Source organism: Pan troglodytes, chromosome 14 (genome assembly GCF_028858775.2).
Source record: "Pan troglodytes isolate AG18354 chromosome 14, NHGRI_mPanTro3-v2.0_pri, whole genome shotgun sequence".
NCBI lineage: Eukaryota > Metazoa > Chordata > Mammalia > Primates > Hominidae > Pan > Pan troglodytes.
The window spans coordinates 103,784,853-103,803,563 of record NC_072412.2 but is presented as its reverse complement, the minus strand read 5'-3'; the positions used below and the strand labels follow the sequence as shown (position 1 = coordinate 103,803,563).

The 18,711-nt window shown below is 43.7% G+C and overlaps 1 protein-coding gene across 6 annotated transcripts in view; it reads right to left on the bottom strand.

Moving 5' to 3' along the window:
* Positions 1-18,711, bottom strand: part of FARP1 (FERM, ARH/RhoGEF and pleckstrin domain protein 1) — a 311,995-nt gene that overhangs the window by 252,071 nt on the left and 41,213 nt on the right. The gene's annotated exons all lie outside the window — the stretch shown is intronic.

The following is an 18,711-nucleotide window of genomic DNA, read 5'->3' as shown; positions in this document are numbered from 1 at the left end:
TTATTTCAAATGTCCAGTTCTACCCATATCCCTTTTCTAACTCAAACACCTGAGTCCAATCAAAACCGAGTTAAATGTAAAAATTCCCAGCAAGGCATTTCAACCATCTGCCATGATGTCTCTCCTTTCAACTAAACCATCTTCTAATCCAACTGAACTCTGCTGTTCAACACTCTTGTATCTTCCTGGCACTAAGCCTTTGCTGTTCTGTTTCTTTGAGGCAGGGTCTCGCTCTGTCACCCAGGCTGTAGTGCAGTGGCGGGATCTCAGCTCACTGCTCACTGTAACCTCTAACTCCTGGGCTCAAGCGTTCCTCCCCCTTTCAGCCTCCTGAATAGCTGGGCTGCAGGCACCTGCTACCATGCCCACGTAGGTTTTTAATTTTTGTAGTGAAAGACTCTGGTTATGTTAGCCAGGCTGGTCTTGAACTCCCAGACTTAAGGGATCTGCTCACCTTGGCCTCCCAAAGTGCTGGGAGTACAGGCATGAACCACTGTGCCCAGCCTGTTCTGTTTCTTCCTGCTAAAACACCATCTTTGAGTTGGCTAATGGGTACAAAAACACAGCAGGGAAATTATAGTTAACAATAATGTGTTATCTATTTCAAAAGAGCTAGAAGAGAATTGGAATGTCCCCAACACAAAGAAAAGACGATGGCTATCCCAATTACCCTGACTTGATCATTACACATTGTATACATGTATCAAAATATCACATGTACCTCAAAAATATATACAACTATGAATCTCAATTTTAAAAAGATAAAAGACTGGGAGAGAAAAATAAAACACTTATATTCAAAAGAAAAAAAAACACTTCTCTAGCCAGTCCCAGTGTCACCTCCCCCAGAAAGACTTTCCTGATCCAATGGTTTAGGAAAAAAATACTCACTCCATCTTCCCTGGGGTGTTGTTTACATTTAGCTTCTACTTCACAGGCTTTACAGGCCTTTCTCCTCTTTTCCAAGCCTTTTCCAAGGGAGTCCCGAGGGCAGGGGTCTCCCTTACCTGGGAGCCTGACATCACTTTTCTTGCGTAAGTGCTAGAGACAGCTCTAGTCTCAACGTAGGAACTGTGAGAACATCAGGCCAGTCACTTATCCATCCCAGAAGTCATTCTCCTTACCTAAAAGATGGAGAGAAAGCCTACTCTCTACTGCAGTGCTTCTTAAAATGTGCCCACAAATCAGCATCCACATCACCTGCGAGCTCATTAGAAAACATCACCTGCGAGCTCATTAGAAATACAATTCTTCATCTCAGCCCAGCCCAGCCCCACTGAATCACAAAGGGGCGGGGGTCGGGGGGCGGGGGGGCGGTGAAGGTTGCATTCCAGGTGATTCTGATGCAGGCTCTGGTCTGAGAAGCACTGCTCCCACGCCACTTCTGAGGGTCTCCGTAAAGATTAGCTAAAATGACAGTTGTAAAACCACCAGACACAAGCCAAGCACTTACTTGGTTAGGTAACTTCCCCAAGAAAAGAGGGACACTCTGCCATGTTTTGCACATGTGCCAAAGGTCGTGAGTGCCTGTTTTCAGCAGCTCCTCGCAAGAAAAAGTGGCATGCCTTTTCCAATCAATTTTTAATTTCTACTCCAACCTTGTTCTAAAAACAATCTAAGTCAATACTTTGGCTTTGCACTTTCACTGATTCGGTAGAGCACATATCCTCCATTAAACAGATATGCAAAGACAAAAATGTGTAGAACAGAAGTGAAGGTGAAAATTACCAGAAGAGAAGGCTTATCTCCAGAAAAATCAGGAAACCAGAAAAAAATCTCCAATCATTCCCATTCTAATGATGTCAATTTCTCAATGATTCTGAGAGTACAAACTTTAAACTTTAGCTCACCCCTCATTCTACCTCTAAGGAAAAGGTCAGGGTAAATTAAATGTAAGGAAGATAGCCACCAGCTTCCAGCCCCTCTGAATTCCCACACTAACAAGGTCCCTGCAATGTAAACAGAGGCGCATTCTTTAGTCTGCAGCCAACCTCACTCGACTTAACACACATCATTCTCTTCCACTCACTAAAGAAAGTCTCTCTAATCGACACCAGTCAGCCTCTCCAAATATTTGTAGAAAGCACCCAACCCTTGCCTGGCCCATAATGAAGATGCAGTGAATTACTGGCTTTGCTTACTCAATGCCTTTGAAAATACCAACCCAATGTTCAAAGTATACTATCATTCAAGTGTCACCATAATCGAGATCATCACCATTAACAAACATTTACGAGGGCCTATTATGTTTCAGCAACTACATTTCACACCCTACAGGACACAAAGTAATAATGTGGCACAATATCGTTTTGTCTTTATAAGATGCATAATCTATCAGGCAAGAGAACAGGTAACTCAGAGATGACTGTTCAAGGCAACATGTTTACTTCTGATAATAGGTATTAAACGAATTTTAAAAGCCTCAGAAATAAGGATGCCACCTCACTGAGGAACTGAGACATCAACTAGTCCCTGAAAAAACGTTCTTAAATAGCAGTGATGGCAGATGGCATGGTGTGGGTAGGACACACGTTTGTGCATCCAGTGGTATTTACTAAGCATCCACCATGTACCGAAAGGTGTGCCAATAGTGGATCCGACTAATAGAAGTGCGAAAATAGAGAAAAGAAAATTAAATACGCAGGTGAGAGGCAGCTTTTGGTCTGCCTGAAATAGCGCACAGCTGCCTCAAATTCTTGGGCTCAAGTAATCCTCCAGCCTCAGACTCCCGAGTAGCTGGGACTATAGGTGCACACCACCATACCTAAGTTTGTGGGGGGAGGGGGAAAGGGTGGAGGGGGAGGGGGAAGGATGGAGGCGGAGGGGGAAAGGGTGCAGGGGGAGGGGGAAGGGATGGAGGGGGAGGGAGCAGCGGGAGCGGGGAGGGGCAGAAGGGGAAGCGGGGAGGGGCAGAGGGGGAAGCGGGGAGAGGCAGAGGGGGAAGCGGGGAGGGGCAGAGGGGGAAGCCGGGAGGGGCGGGGGGGGGAGCGGGGAGGGGCAGGGGGGGGGAGCGGGGAGGGGCAGAGTGGGGGAGCGGGGAGAGGCGGGGGGCGGGGAGCGGGGAGGGGCGGGGGTGGAGCAGGGAGGGGGAGTGGACCGGGGGTGGGGAGCGGAGCAGGGAGGGTTGAGATTGAGATGGAGTCTGGCTCTGTCACCTAGGCTGGAGTGCTGTGGTGCAATCTCAGCTCACTGCAATCTTGGCCTCCTGGGTTCAAGCAATTCTCATGCCTTGGCCTCCTTAGTACCTGGGATTACAGGCATGTGCCACCATGCCCAGCTAATCTCTTCTATTTTTAGTAGAGACAGGGTTTCACTGTGCTGGCCAGGCTGGTTTCTAACTCCTGGCCTTAAGTGATCCGCCCTCCTCAGCCTTCCAAAATGCTGGGATTACAGGCATGGCCCACAGTGCCCAGCCATGGCTAAGTTTTTAAATTATTTCTAGAGAGGGAGGGACCTTGCTATACTGCCTAGGCTCATCTCGAACTCCTGGGCTCAAGGGATCCTCCCACCTCAGCCTCCCAAAGTACCGGGATTACAGTATGAGCCACCGCGCCTGGCCTCCGTGAATTTTGTAGCTTGCTAGCTCATGTCTTTGTATTGCTTAATAATATCCCATCTGTATGGATATACCACAGTTTATCCATTCCCCTACAGAAAAACATTGTGGTTGCTTCCAGTTTTGGGCTATGTTGAGATGCTTTTCAGGTGCAGATATAGGAGCAAGTAGATGTTACCTCTACAAAGACAGCAGGATCAACTTAAGGTTGGAAACGAGAAGCAAAGTCCTGGGGCTCACTGGCAGACACTGCTGTGAATTTCTGGCTCAGACAAGCCCCTTTATAGCCTCTGGCAGGTAATTCAGCTGATTGCTGAGGTCCTTATCAGAGAGATAACTTGCCTCCTTGAGTTCAGGAGAAAATGACAGGACTTAATAAATAAAAATGTGTCTGGAAAGCTATGTAAAAGAAATAAACACCAATGGGTATTTTCTTTAATAAACTGTAAAGAATTATTGTTTGTTTCCAAATCTAGTCAGCATATTCCCAACAGCCTCATTATTTAATAAGTAAGTTTTGGCCGGGCGCGGTGGCTCATGCCTGTAATCTCAGCACTTTGGGGGGACGAGGTGGACGGCTCACGAGGTCAGGAGATCGAGACCATCCTGGCTAAACAGTGAAACCCCGTCTCTACTAAAAAAGTACAAAAAATTAGCCTGGCGTGGTGGCTGGTGCCTGTAGACCCAGCTACTCGGGAGGCTGAGGCAGGAGAATGGCGTGAACCCGGGAGGCGGAGCTTGCAGTGAGCCTAGATCGCGCCACTGCACTCCAGTCTGGGTGACAGAGCGAGACTCCATCTCAAAAAAAAAAAAAAAAAGAGGAAGTTTTTAGTCAAAAGTTCTCCTGCCCTCTACCATTTTCTGCTGAAGTTTTGGACATTCTGAAAATGATACTTAAGAAATACATGCCAAAATGTAAATGTTACCTGCATCCTGTGTTATCGTCCACAGACATCTATTCTGGAATGAATAACATCATCTTTTTTTTTTTTTTTTTTTTTGAGATGGAGTTTCGCTCTTGTTGCCCAGGCTGGAGTGCAATGGCGTGATCTCAGCTCACTGCAACCTCCGCCTCCCAGGTTCAAGCAATTCTCCTGCCTCAGCCTCCCGAGTAGCTGGGATTACAGGCATGCGCCACCAAGCCTGGCTAATTTTGTATTTTTAGTAGAGACAGGGTTTCTCCATGTTGGTCAGGCTGGTCTCGAACTCCCAACCTCAGGTGATCCACCCACCTCGGCCTCCCAAAGTGCTGAGATCACAGGCGTGAGCCACCACGCCTGGCCAACATCATCATCTTATACAACTTTATGAAAAAGGAAGCCATTTCCTAAAGCTTACCAAATTCAGTAAATTAGAAATGACAGGGCTTCCTTCAAGTTGGGAAAAGAAAAGCAATTTCCATTAAGCCATTAAAAAGCAGACCACACAATTTTCTAACAGTTTCAATATTCTTCAAGAAATAAACTATGCAGTATTATTATAAGCCAAAGGATACTATAAAATACAACAGATGTGTAAAGGGTACCTTGTCCTGGAATACTTTAACTAGAATTAATGATTAATTACAATAGTGAAATGTCAAGGAAAAAAGTATGTAATAAAATAGTAAAATCCCTTGTGGGAAAATGAGAAAGTTTAAATGTCAGCCTGGTTGATAAGGCATTTAATTAAACAATGTCTACTAAAGAAATTAATGATTATGAACAGCACATTGTTGCTGCAGATTGCTGAAAGGGAGGGAGAATTATTTAGGCGCTATCAGGTTGACCACCAGACTGGAGTCATTCTGCAGCATGACAAAGAGAAAAATCACTAGCCAAGAGAGGCCTGGTTCTAATCCTAACTTTTGACATTTTCAGTGTATTGTAAAATTAACTTCCTCTTTCCTGGATTTTAGGTTTCTCATTCATGGAATGTGAAAACACAGTAAGTATTATTATTTTAATTTAGCCAGCACTTATGTAGCACTTTCTCCATGGCAGGCACTGTTCTCAGAGCTTTATAAATTCTAACTCATTTAATCCTCACAACTGCCATTAGACTGACACTACCCTGACCCCTTTTTACAGATGAGGAAACTGAGACACAAGAGATTAACTTGCCCACAGTCACCCAGCTCGTAAGTGGCAGACATGGGACCAGATGCAGACAGGCTGGTGCCAGAGTGCTTGGTCTCAACTCCCATGCCAAGGGCCCTCTTGTACATGATGATTTCTAAAGCCGTCACCCTCTCTACCATCCAGCGACTTTATGATTCAGTCATTTTAGATGCAATCACAAAGTCTCCCCAAACCTCTCACCTGTTTGAGCACAAAAGTGCCAATCAAGCTGCTGGGCAAATCACTAAGCTACTGAGGATGCCTAAGGGGAAAACCTATCAAATCATCAAAATGTGTACTAGAATTGTTACTAGACCTATAAAGAGGTCTACTAATATGTCTTGAAGACAGTGTCTTGCTCTGTCACCCAAGCTGGAGTGCAGTGATAACGATCACAGTTCACTGCAGCCTCCAACTCCCAGGCTCAAGTGATCCTCTCACCTCAGCCTCCTGAGTAGCTGAGACCACAGGCATGTACCACCACGCCCAGCGAATTTTTTAAAATTTTTGTAGAGTCAGAGTTTCACTGTGTTGCCCAGGCTGGTCTCGAACTTCTGGGGCAGCAATCCTTCCATCTTGGCTTCCCAAAGTGCTGGGATTGCAAGTGTGAGTCACCACACCTGGCCGGTAGTCGTTTTATGGGTCTAAATTATGAAAGTTGTAAATGTCTTAAAACCCTTCTCCCTTCCATTTGCAAGGATATATAGCAAACACTCTATTGACACAGTGGATCAGAGAATACACTGAGTACCCACAAAAGAAAGGCACTATGGCACCCACTGCCCTCCCTTCCTTGTGCAATCAGAAGGGCGCTCCAACAACGCTCTGGATGCCCCGCCTGAAGTCTGGGTTAGAACTAAACACACCCAGGGCACATGCAAACTCACTGCCCTTAAATAAATATAGTTTAAAACTGCAGAGCTTCCAGTAATACTGAGACACACACGCAGTAGACACTAGTGGGCAAAAACCAACCAAACAAACAAAAAAACAGCCCAGGGGAATACATATATTCCCCAAAGCAAATGCTCAGTTCCCATGTAAATCACAGCTTGGTTTAAATAGGCAGATCGAGGAGCAACCTTAGGTGCACACCACAAAAGGGAAAAAGGACAGTGGAGTGGAATTGAGGACTAAGTCCCAAGTCACTTTCCAGCCAAAAGGACAGGCCATGGTCTGAAATGAAACATCCAAGCACAGTGTCTCTATTCCTGTAACTGTTGAGAAATACAAGTTTTTCACTCAAATCATTTCACTTTCCCACAAAGTGCTTTTACATAATAAGAAGGGCCAGTCTTGAAGCACTTATTTGCATTATTTAACACTCCCGATTCTACACAACAACCCTATGGCGTAGGTACCTGAAGAAGAAAGCTTTACTTGAAGCATCTGCCAAACACAAGAAAGCTGAGAAGGGGCTGGGAAGGCCAAGCACATTCTGAATAAAAACTCTGCAGAAAATCAGACAGTGTTTAATTTTTGAAAACTTCCTCACTGTTCAGTAGATACCCGCCACTGATGGTTACATACACTAGGAACACTTTAAAATTAGGAGATGCTGATCTCTCACATTATGAATTTCTAAATCCTAGAAAGAAAGGCTTGGAGAGCTTCTGAATATAGAGAAGTTCCATTTAAGGACTAGGTCCCCCTTGTTGATGTATCAAAATATTACAGACTCTAAACTGAGACTTAATTCTCAAATGTGTTTTACTTGATCTAAAATAATCTGTCCACAAAAATAAAATTCTAAGTAATAAATTGTTATTTTCCCACCGTGGGAATCACTAACCCATTTATGCCTGAGGTTGCAATTTTTTGAATTGCAAAATCAGACCTTGGCGATGACTTTGAACAAGATATAAATAACTTCCACATGCTTAGCGTTCCAATAATGGAACACTGGGCATATAATGTGAAATGTATTCTATGAAAAGAAATTTTAAAAAATAGGGGCCAGGCGCGGTGGCTCACACCTGTAATCCCAGCACTTTGGTAGGCCGAGGAGGGTGGATCACCTGAGGTCAGAAGTTCCAGACCAGCCTGGTCAACATGGTGAAACCCTGTCTCTACTAGTTATATAAAAATCAGCCAGGCATGGTAGTAGGCGCCTGTAATCCCAGCTCTACTCGGGACGCTGAGGCAGGAGAATCGCTTGAACCCAGGAGGCGGAGGTTGCAATAAGCCGAGATTGTGCCATTGCGCTCCAGCCTGGGCAACAAGAGCAAAACTTCGTCTCAAAAAATAATAATAATAATAATAAATACAAAATAAAATAAAATAAAATGGTGTATAATAAAAATAAAATTATTCATATACAAATTTTCAGCAATACAAAAATCCATGAAGAATGCATTATAGAGCATGATAAAGCAAAAGAAAATCCATCTAGAAAATAAACAGGCAATGAACTAAAGAATCTATTAATTTTTGTGTAGTTCAAGAAATCAAAATATACTGCTAAAAGACTACGTCCAAATGGACTGTTATAAATAAAAGGACTCAGGAAATGAAGCAAGGATCACTAGAAGCTAAGATGGCTTCATTAAGACTAAATCAGGCCACAATCATCTCCTTTCTGTCTTTGACAGATGTCTAGGCTGGGAGATAAGGAGACTGTTAGAGCCATATCATAGCTGGATTTCCACAAGGCATTTGGAAGAAACAAGCATGACATGGTTGTGAATTAGACAGGAATTGGGGCTGGATGAAGGTACAGCAAAGTGGGTTGCTACTTCAAGAATGTGCCCAAAGACTTTTGAATAATTAAAGAATGTCTCCAGAAACTTACCAGAATCTTTTATTAATTGCTTCAACGAAGGTTTTAATGACATGCAAGCCCTATTTTTGGATAAGAAAACACTAACACCAAGAAATGCCAGCAGGAAATTTGACAGGAATACACCATTGCTCTACACAAGACATCACTTCGTAGACTACGATCCCACCCACTCTGACAGGTTGCTCTAAATAAGTCAGCTGGCTGCTTCTATGAGGGGAAATAAACATATGTAAGAAGAGTCTTGGCTGGGCGTAGTGGCTCACGCCTGTAATCCCAGCACTTTGGGAGGCCGAGGCAGGTGGATCACGAGGTCAGGAGTTCAAGACCAGTCTGGCCAATATGGTGAAACCCTGTCTCTACTAAAAATACAAAAATTAGCCGGGCGTGGTGGTGCAAGCCTGTAGTCTCAGCTACTTGGGAGGCTGAGGCAGAAGAATCGCTTGAACCCGGGAGACAGATGTTGCAGTGAGCCTAGACTGCACCACTGCACTCCAGCCTGGGCAACAGAGTGAGACTCCATCTCAAAAAAAAAAAAAGAACAGTCTGGTTGTCTGGTAATTGGCAACCATAATTACTGGAAGACAAGGGCTGGCAGCATGGCATCTTACTTGTGAATGGTTGCTGACACACCCTGCTGGGGTTTGCGTGTGTAACACGTATACAACTTGAGGCTTAGGTGAGGGACTGAAGAAACATAGACATCTCATTAAATCTACTTCACTTGATAAAATACCAACTCAAAATTAGACGGACCAAGTTCTTTTTTATTACTTGTACAAGCAAATTTCTCTGGCTTCCTCACTTTTCTGGTCAATTTAAAACAGCTGCCTATAATCAATAATTTTTCTTAAAATGGCCCAGGAAATTTTTCTGGAGATCATCTTTTTGAAAGTAGAATAACAAGTCAGCCGGGTGCAGTGACTCACACTTGTAATCCCAGCACTTTGGGAGGCTGTGGCAGGTGGACCACCTGAAGTCAGGAGTTGGAGACCAGCCTGGCCAACTTGGTGAAACCCTGTCTCTACTAAACATACAAAAAATTACCCAGGCGTCGTAGCAGACACCTGTAATCCCAGCTACTCCAAAGGCTGAGGCAGGAGAATCCCTTGAACCTGAGAGGCAGAGGTTGCAGGTGAGCTGAAATCACGCCACTGCACTCCAGTCTGGGAGACAGAGCAAGACTCCATCTCAGAAAAAAAAGTAACAGTCAATGTTACATTGCTGGGGTTGATGGCAATGTGATTCAACACACGCAGAAATCAATGTGGACCAATACCATAAATACCCATAATTTGTCACTTATAGGAATTTGGCTTTGGGAAATCATCCCAAGGAATAAAAAGGCTATAAACACAAGCAATAAAAAGGCTATAAACACAAACCCAAAGAAAGGTTAACCAAACTGTAGCATATCTGCTGCCTAGAACAGTCTACACTCAAAAATCACAAACATGAAGACTGTGAAATGCAGAGGACTCAATTTGTTATGATGTTAAAGTTTTTCTTTTTTTAAAGAATTTAAAAATTGCTTCTGCACAATGAGTAGGAATACACAGTGTCTGGATGTCAGATGCAAAGAATTTGACTTGCTGGGGTTTCAGGACTACAAGTCATTTTTCTCTAAAATTTATTTATTTACTTACGTATTTAATTTATTTAAGACAGAGTCTTGCTCTGTCACCCAGGGTGGAGTGCAGTGGCATGATCTTGCCTCACTGCCACCTCTGCCTCCTGGGTTCAAGTGATTCTCCTGCTTCAGCCTCCCGAGTAGCTGAGATTACAGGCATGCGCCACCACACCCAGCTAACTTTTGTATTTTTAGTAGAGACGGGGTTTTTCCATGTTGGCCAAGTTGGTCTCAAACTCCTAACCTTAGGTGATCCGCTCGCCTCGGCCTCCCAAAGTGCTGGGATTACAGGCATGAGCCACTGTACCTGGCCAAATTTATTTAACTAAGAGGTTGGTCTTATTGCTATATTACAGGAAGGAAAAAAAGAAATACTGAAAATAAAATGAAGAAGCATAGTCTCCCAGAATGCTTTCATAATTGAGATGAAATTCATGTTGGTAGTCTATACAGTATGAACAGGTTTATATTCCAAATATTCACTCTCATATCGATGAATACTTCATACCCCAAAGCATTTTCCACTATTACATGGTGGAAGAGTTCTCAAGTCAACCCTGGAAAGCCCATTTCACCACAATGAAGCTTAACAACACTATGAACAAGACCTAATTGCTATTTAGTTTCATTTCTGTTGAAAAGTATATTCTGAAGCCCAGTTCAACGTCCCCAATGCTCGTTTCACCCAGTCCGAGACTCCCAAGGTTGCTCTTTGATGTTGAGAACACAGGCAGTGTTCTCAAAGGTTAGTACGGTCAAGGGTTCTACAGGTTGAAGCTCCTGGAAATAGGAAAAACAGGCACCATGAGGAACCTAGCAGCATCAGAGGTCACCACGACAGCTGGGGTAGGCCCGGGAGTTCCCTTAATGCCTCCAGCAGTGTCAGGCGGGAGAGGAAAGGTCCTGGCCACGTTGCGTGTCAGCTCTGCTTTTAGGAAGGATTGGGCATGGGTGGGCACAGTGCCAGAGGCAGGACCGGGGGAGATGATAAGATGCAGTGTCCATATATCCAGAACACTTGTAATTGGTATTCTGGAGTCAAGGACTACCTATGTCACTGTTTTTATTTTAAAAAAGAAAATCATGGAACGATCATTCATAGATCTACTTGAAATATCATACGAGGCTGGGCATGTTGGCTCATGCCTGTAATCTAAGCACTTTGGGAGGCCAAGCGGGGAGGATCACTTGAGGCCAGAAGTTCAAGACCCTGTCTCTCCAAAAAAAAAAAAAAACTTAAAAAGCTGGGCATGATGGCATGCACCTATAGTCCTAGCTTCTCAGGATGCTGAGATGGGAGGATGGCTTGAGACCAGGAGCTGAGACTGCAGTGAGCTATGATTGTGCCACTGCACTCCAGCCTCAGTAACAGAGCGAGACCCTGTTTCTAAAAATAATAATAAATAAGTAAATGAAATGTCATCTGATGCTTATTACCCATTTCCCAGCTGGGAAGGAAAGGGATCCTGCTAATTTCCTATCAGTCAACCTTGATTTTGCTTCTAATAAGTTTGGAAGATAAGAGAGAGCACAAAATAAACATATACAGAGTTAAAGACTTTGAGGTAGGAGCTTTTTCAACACTGATTTATAATGAATGTATCTCTAGAAACAACAGCCTGAGAAAAAGGGAATTTCTCAGAGTTTTACCATTTACCCTGGTGGTGTGGAGGTACAACGCAGGAATAGAGTTTGTTGTAAAAGGTTTGCACCATAATTGTTCCTATATTGATGCAAAAAAACCTTGTAGAAAAGGAGAAAATTGTAAAATATTTTTAAAGGAAATGACAAAGAAGTGGGGATCTCTTTAATCCCACCACCATTAAAATGTTTCAGCGGATCAGCTCAAAAAAAGAAAAGTTAATCTAAAGCCAGTACAGACAGGGTCAAGAGAACCAACGGTGCAGGGATGATGGGGAGGGACAGTGGCAACTGGCCAATAACAGAAGACAAGGGCAATCTTCGGTCACTAAATACAGACATTTCTAGTAAAGGAAACACGGTATTATTTGAAGACAGAGAACTTGCATGAAAAAGGTAAAAATGTTTTAAATAAGCAGTAAAAAATAATTTTTAATTAAGTTTTTCAACAAGAATAGCCAACCCAAAAGGCTTTGGTTAACAGAAATCACAAATCTCAACTGTTGCTCCTGAAATTGTGATAATACACCATCTATAACTGAAATCTTTCCTGGGAAACTGAAAATAAAAATGCAAAACAGATTTCTTACATTATGCCTCAAACTAGTTTTTAAATTGAAAATTCAACGATGCCTGACTTGAGAAGTTTTCTATAATATGCATGGCAATAATAAGTAAATATTCTCCCTCTCGAATACGTATTTAATCTGAATACATATTGGGCTGGTTAGGGAATTTCTATTCCTACAATTTACATAATCTGGTTAACTAATTTATCATATACTCAAGTTCCTTTCTGTTCTGCTCATTATAATACCAGGTTTCTTAACAGAATCTTTAATGATTCTCTCATCATCAAAAGCTGTTCTTGTCTGCCTGTTAAAATGACCAAAGTATGGCACAAAAAATGAAAAAATACCTTCTGTGAACTTGGTCTGAAACAGTCCATGGTAATTTAGGTAGACAAAGAACATTTATTTAAGAATGCATTATAAATTAAAGGCCTTAAATATATTTTAAGTGCTTTTCCTGTACTGCTTTATGATGACCAAAAAAAAAAAAAAAAAAAAAAAAAAAAGTACTCATTTCTGACCACAGCCTTAAGAAATCTGCCCCAGCTGCCTGATCTACTTGAAGCCCTGCAAGGGGGCATGGGTTCATGTTCTTGGCCACTGGGCACACCTGGCTCTTCCTCCTTGTTAAGGAGTACATTCCCACAGGCCAGCACCCATCAGGCAACCCAGCCCGGGCCATTCACTGGGGACATCATGGGAAGTGACCTGCATCACAGGACAAGGAGAGGAGAAAGATACTCTCCTGCCCTGAGGCCCGTCTGACACCTGTGGAGCTGGTGAGCCTTCATGGGCCTTATCGGTTTGCCACCAACCTGGAGTTGTAACCTCAGAAACATCCTGGGTCCAGGGCCAAAGACTGTCCTCAGCACACATAAGGTGAATTGGTATCAATGAGAGAAAGGAGCCTGGGCCCATATGGTGAGCCTCGGATGTGCAGGACATGCGTCCCCGTTTCACCCCCCAAACACTTCTGAAGGAGGACTTCGCAGGGACTTCTCTCAAGGAAGGAGGGTCCTTCAGAGTGCAGGGTGTGTGGACACCGCAGACTCCACCTCCCTTAGAGCCACAGTGAGGCCCACAGGGGACCCGCAGGTCAGCCTGGGCAACCCAGGAAGCAGTCAAGGCACAAGGGCACTGCTTTAAGCCTTCAGACATCTTAGCCTCTCCTTTCTATCTAGAAAACTTCTTTCTCCTTTTTTTTTCTTTTGAGATGGAGTCTCACCCTGTCCCCCAGGCTGGAGTGTAATGGCATGATCTCGGCTCACTGCAACCTCCACCTCCAGGATTCAAGCGATTCTCCTGCCTTAGCCTCCCGAGTAGCTTGGATTACAGGCACACACCATCACGCCCAGCTATTTTTTTTTCTTTGTATTTTTAGTAGAGACGGGGTTTCACCAGTGTTGGTCAGGCTGGTCTCGAACTCCTGACCTCGTGATCCGCCCGCCTCGGCCTCCCAAAGTGCTGGGATTACAGGTGTGAGCCACCGCACCCAGCCTGAAACTTCTTTAACAAATATTTATGAAGGCTTCTTTCTTACAGAAACTGTTCTGTTCAGGACACTCCTGTGAAAAAGAGGCCCACGTGGGTGCTGCCGAAATGCGAGGGGTGTTCGGCCCCACCAGGAAAGTCCACTCAACCTGAACAACAAGCGGCAGCCATGTTCAAGCAGGCAGGGCTGCCAAATCACGCTCAGCAGAGCAAACTGCACCCAATCCAAGGGACCGCAGAGTTCTGAGAACATTTGCTCTCCCAGCTTAAAATAGCAAATGTGAACACTTTTCCTCAGGACTTTCATTTTCTTTGTCTCAAGTCAAAATAATTGTCTTAATGATTGACTGACTCCCCAAAGACGGTTCAACATTTATTACATGTCATACTGAACAGCATGCTTTGCAGATTAAAACAGAACAAGACTCTGGTCACAGAAATTACATCAACAGGAGGAAAATGAAAATAAGATAACTAACTGTACATGTCCCCAACAGCCCTCTCCACTAGATTATTTCAACAGCCACATGATTTCTGCAGCTATAGTCTCCAGCTCCATATGGTAATCCAGCAACTTCTGGACTCAAATGATTTCCACTCAGCTATAACCATGTTGCTCTCCTGCTCAAAGCCTTCCACAGCTCTCATCACCTACGAAGTTGAATAAGTTATTTCGCCTGACATTCAAGGCCCTGTAAGGTGACATGAACTTACCTTCCAAGACTTTCTCTATTTCTCCCCAGGACACAGAGCCCCCTTCCTTACCACTGCCTGAATCCTCCTCCCCCACATCTCCACCTGCCAACATTCTGCTCCTTTATCAAAGATTATCTCAAATGCCATGAAACTTTTCCCATTCCCCTCTATTTGGGAGCTCAAAGCACCTTGTGTTTCTCTTCTGACACTTATCATACGGTGCCTTATGTGACAGCATCTCCACTCTTAATTGGGCTATCACATTACAGTGTAAACATTCAAATATGAGATATGTTGAAAGAACACCATCACCAAAGAGGAGGCTCACAGAAAGACATTCTACCTGCAAGGGAAGGGACATAAGTCAGTGCAATCATTTTGGAAGGATACATTAGTTTCCAGGTCAAAAAATAATGAATGAGCTGTAGAAAATGGAATGGCAATTCCTCAAAAAATTAAATATAGAATTGCCATAGGATACAGTGATTCAACTTCTGGGTATAAACTCGAAAGAAATGGAAGGAGGGATTTGAACACATATATCTGTATGTGCACGTTAATGGCTTTTTTTTTTTTTTTTTTTTTTGAGACAGAATCTCACTCCATCTCCCAGGCTAGAGTGCAGTGGCGCGATCTTGGCTCACTGCAACCTCTACCTCCTGGGTTCAAGCAATTCTTATGCCTCAGCCTCCTGAGTAGCTGGGATTACAGGCACATGCCACCACGCCCAGCTAATTTTTGTATTTTTAGTAGAGATGGAGTTTCACCACGTTGGCCAGGCTAGTCTTGAACTCCTGACCTCAACTGATCCACCCACCTCGACCTCCCAAAGTGCTGGGATTACAGGTGTGAGCCACCACGCCCGGCCCATATCATCTTTATTCACAACAGCCAAAACGTAGAAGCAACAAATAGATGGATAAACAAAACATGGGCTATACATACAATGGATTATTACGCAGCCTTTAAAAAGAAGGGAATTCTGACGCATGCTACAACATGAAGCACGAAGAGATTATGCTAAGCGAAATTAGCCAGTCACAAAAGGATGACTACTGTATGATGCTCCTTACATGAGATATCCAGAACAGGGAAATTCAGACAGACAGAAAGTAGAAGAGTTACCAGGGGCAGGGGAGAGAGAGAAGAAAGATGGAAAATGTTCTGGAGAGCCAGGCGCGGTGGCTCACATCTGTAATCCCAGCACTTTGGGAGGCCGAGGCAGGCAGATCACCTGAAGTTGGGGGTTCAAGATCAGCCTGATCAACATAGAGAAACCCCATCTCTACTAAAATACAAAAAATTAGCCAGGCGTGGTGGCTCATGCCTGTAATCCCAGCTACTCAGGAGGCTGAGGCAGGAGAATCGCTTGAACCAGGGAGGCAGAGGTTGCGGTGAGCCGAGATCGTGCCATTGCACTCCAGCCAGCCTGGGCAACAAGAGCAAAACTCCGTTTCAAAAAAAAAGAAAAGAAAAAGAAAACGTTCTACAGATAGATGATGGTGATGGTGGCACAATAATGTGAGTGCACTGAATACCACTGTGCTGCATGCTTGAAAATGACCAAAACAGTAAATGTGACCGGACGCAGTGGCTCACGCCTATAATCTCAGCACTTTGGGAGGCCGAGGCAGGCGGATCACCTGAGGTCAGGAGTTCAAGACCAGCCTAGTCAACATGGAAAAACCCTGTCTCTACTAAAATTACAAAAATTAGCCGGGCATGGTGGCACGCACCTATAATCCCAGCTACTTGGGAGGCTGAGGCAGGAAAACTGCTTGAACCCAGGAGGCGGAGGTTGCAGTGAACTGAGATCGTGCCACTGCATTCCAGCCTGGGCGACAGAGACAGACTCCATCTCAAAAAAACAAACAAACAAACAAACCCATCAAATTTTATGCATATTTTACCACCACAGCCAAAAAAAAAAAAAAAAACCTAATTATCAGAATCAAAATCACCTGGTATGTGTTAAAAGTTTTCTAAAGGAACCTATGCTGCTTCCCAGGAATGGTATCAAGAAAGGTAGCATCCCATTTCGAATGCCAAGACAATTACATACTAAAGAGCAGAGCACTTGCTTATCTCCCCAAGTTTTCTATGGGTGTTCTGATCACGAGGAACCTTAAACAGAAAAGCAAGCCCCCCCAACATAAAGATCTAGGACAAAACGACACCTGAACCAACCATAGAGAGCTTTACCTTACCAATCCCAACGCCTGCATGCTTCACTTTCTTGATTTGCCCTGTTAAGCCCTTTCTAAAAATTCAAGGGCTCTTTCCAGCGGTATACTGTTTTGTATCAACTCATGGGGACCTGCTGTTAAACTTTCAGGAATTTTTACCAGCCAGTTATTAAATAAAGATATGGATTAAAATAAATTATATCAATATTTATTAAGCATAAATTTTACAGAAGTAATGAACACTCAAAAATCATCACTTCCTAATTATTTTACATTTTACTTTTATCTATCTGTGATTGTGAGGTTATTTTGCCTGCTGCATCTGGATGGTAACAATACTACATAGGAATGTGCTACCGCACGCTTTTTCCTAACTCTGTGTGCAATGATGTCATGTTGGTAGCCTGCAACTGGCCATGGTGGAAATATTTACACCACGGAAACTGGCAAACTCTATGAATTAGAGTTTTGTTTTTGTTTTTCAAGAGAGCTGGTTGTGAAACTGGTTCTTCCCTATTCAAAGTTATCTTGTCAATAAAATTATGTATTTTAAAATACACTTGAAGTATTTGCCAAAAACATCAGAATGAATTTATTTTAATCCACAAAAGAGAGTAGACACGGTACTAGAAACAATCTTTTTAAAAACAAGTCCCTCACAAATTCTTAGAGCATAGGATCACTGAGAAAATGTAAAGGCTGTGGAGTTGGCCACTGCTATACACCATCACCAAAGGCGGAAGCAGGATGGACATTAGGAATCCAGGCAATCGCATTTTGGTATTTTTTTCCCTTCAAATATTTTTTAATGTAGAGTCGTACTTCCTTAAGAAGCAACAACAGGTGAATCACACTCCACATACTGTTTCATAAAGCACCTTTACATGTTAATATAGTATGAACAATTTTCCAAACATCAAATAACCTCCTACATCCTTATTAGCACAGAACTTTAAAATGACACATTAAAATGACACATTAAAAGGCAGCCGGGCATGGTGGCTCATGCCTGTAATCCCAGCACTTTGGGAGGCAGGTGGATCACCTGAAGTCACGAGTTTGAAACCAGCCTGGCCAACACAGTGAAACCCCATCTCTACTAAAAATACAAAAATTAGCCGGGTGGGGTGGCAGGCGCCTACAATCCCAGCTTCTTGGGAGGCTGAGGCAGGAGAATCGCTTGAACCCAGAAGGCAGAGGTTGCAGTGAGCCGAGATCTCACCACCACTCTCCGGCCTGGGCAACAAGAGTGAAACTCCATCTCAAAAAACAAAAAACAAAAAACAATGCTTGCTGGCTCTTTGAGTCTGACACTGCTCTCCCTTCTCAAGTATTTTAAAAGTTAAAATCTAACTGGGAAGGTGGAACTGAAGGAGAAACCATGTGGATGTCATTTTTAATACCTATGACCTGGCCTGGATTAACAAGGAAAGTGAGGGTGAAGAAAGGGCCTGGGGGAACAACCGCCATGCCCACCATATGCCAAGCCTCAGAGAGCCAGGGCGCTAAGGGGACTGGCTGTGAGAGAGACACACAAGCCTCCTAAAAGCCAAAAACCGAAGGAGGATCATTCTCAAGGTAAAAGAAATAACACAATTGTTTGGAGGACAGTGGAGGCAGCGAGTGTGAGCAGGTTTCACAACACTCCCCACCCCTGCCTTCTAGTCCTCAGCATACCCCACACCAGTTTTTGCGGCAAACAGCTCAGCCTCATTCAAAGATGAGCGACCACTGAATAAGAACACAGGCAAAGGCAGCTAATAAGGTGCGTTTGTAAAAATAATCAACAGAAGCTGCTGCATAACAAAAATGCAGTGCCCGCTGTTCAGAAATTATTAACAATTTCAAGACAATGACAGGAGCATTCGTCCAAGCGTGGACCCTTAAGTGGATGCAGAGGTCCCATGCCCAGGAATCTGGGCCTGAAAAACGAAGGTAACAGACTAAGAGCTCAGAAAAAATAGTCCTCCATTGCCTCAAAAATATTAAAGATAAAATGGTCCTTCTAAAAATGGGGGGCTCAGAGACTAGATATGAAGTTCCAAAGAACTGACAGTCATC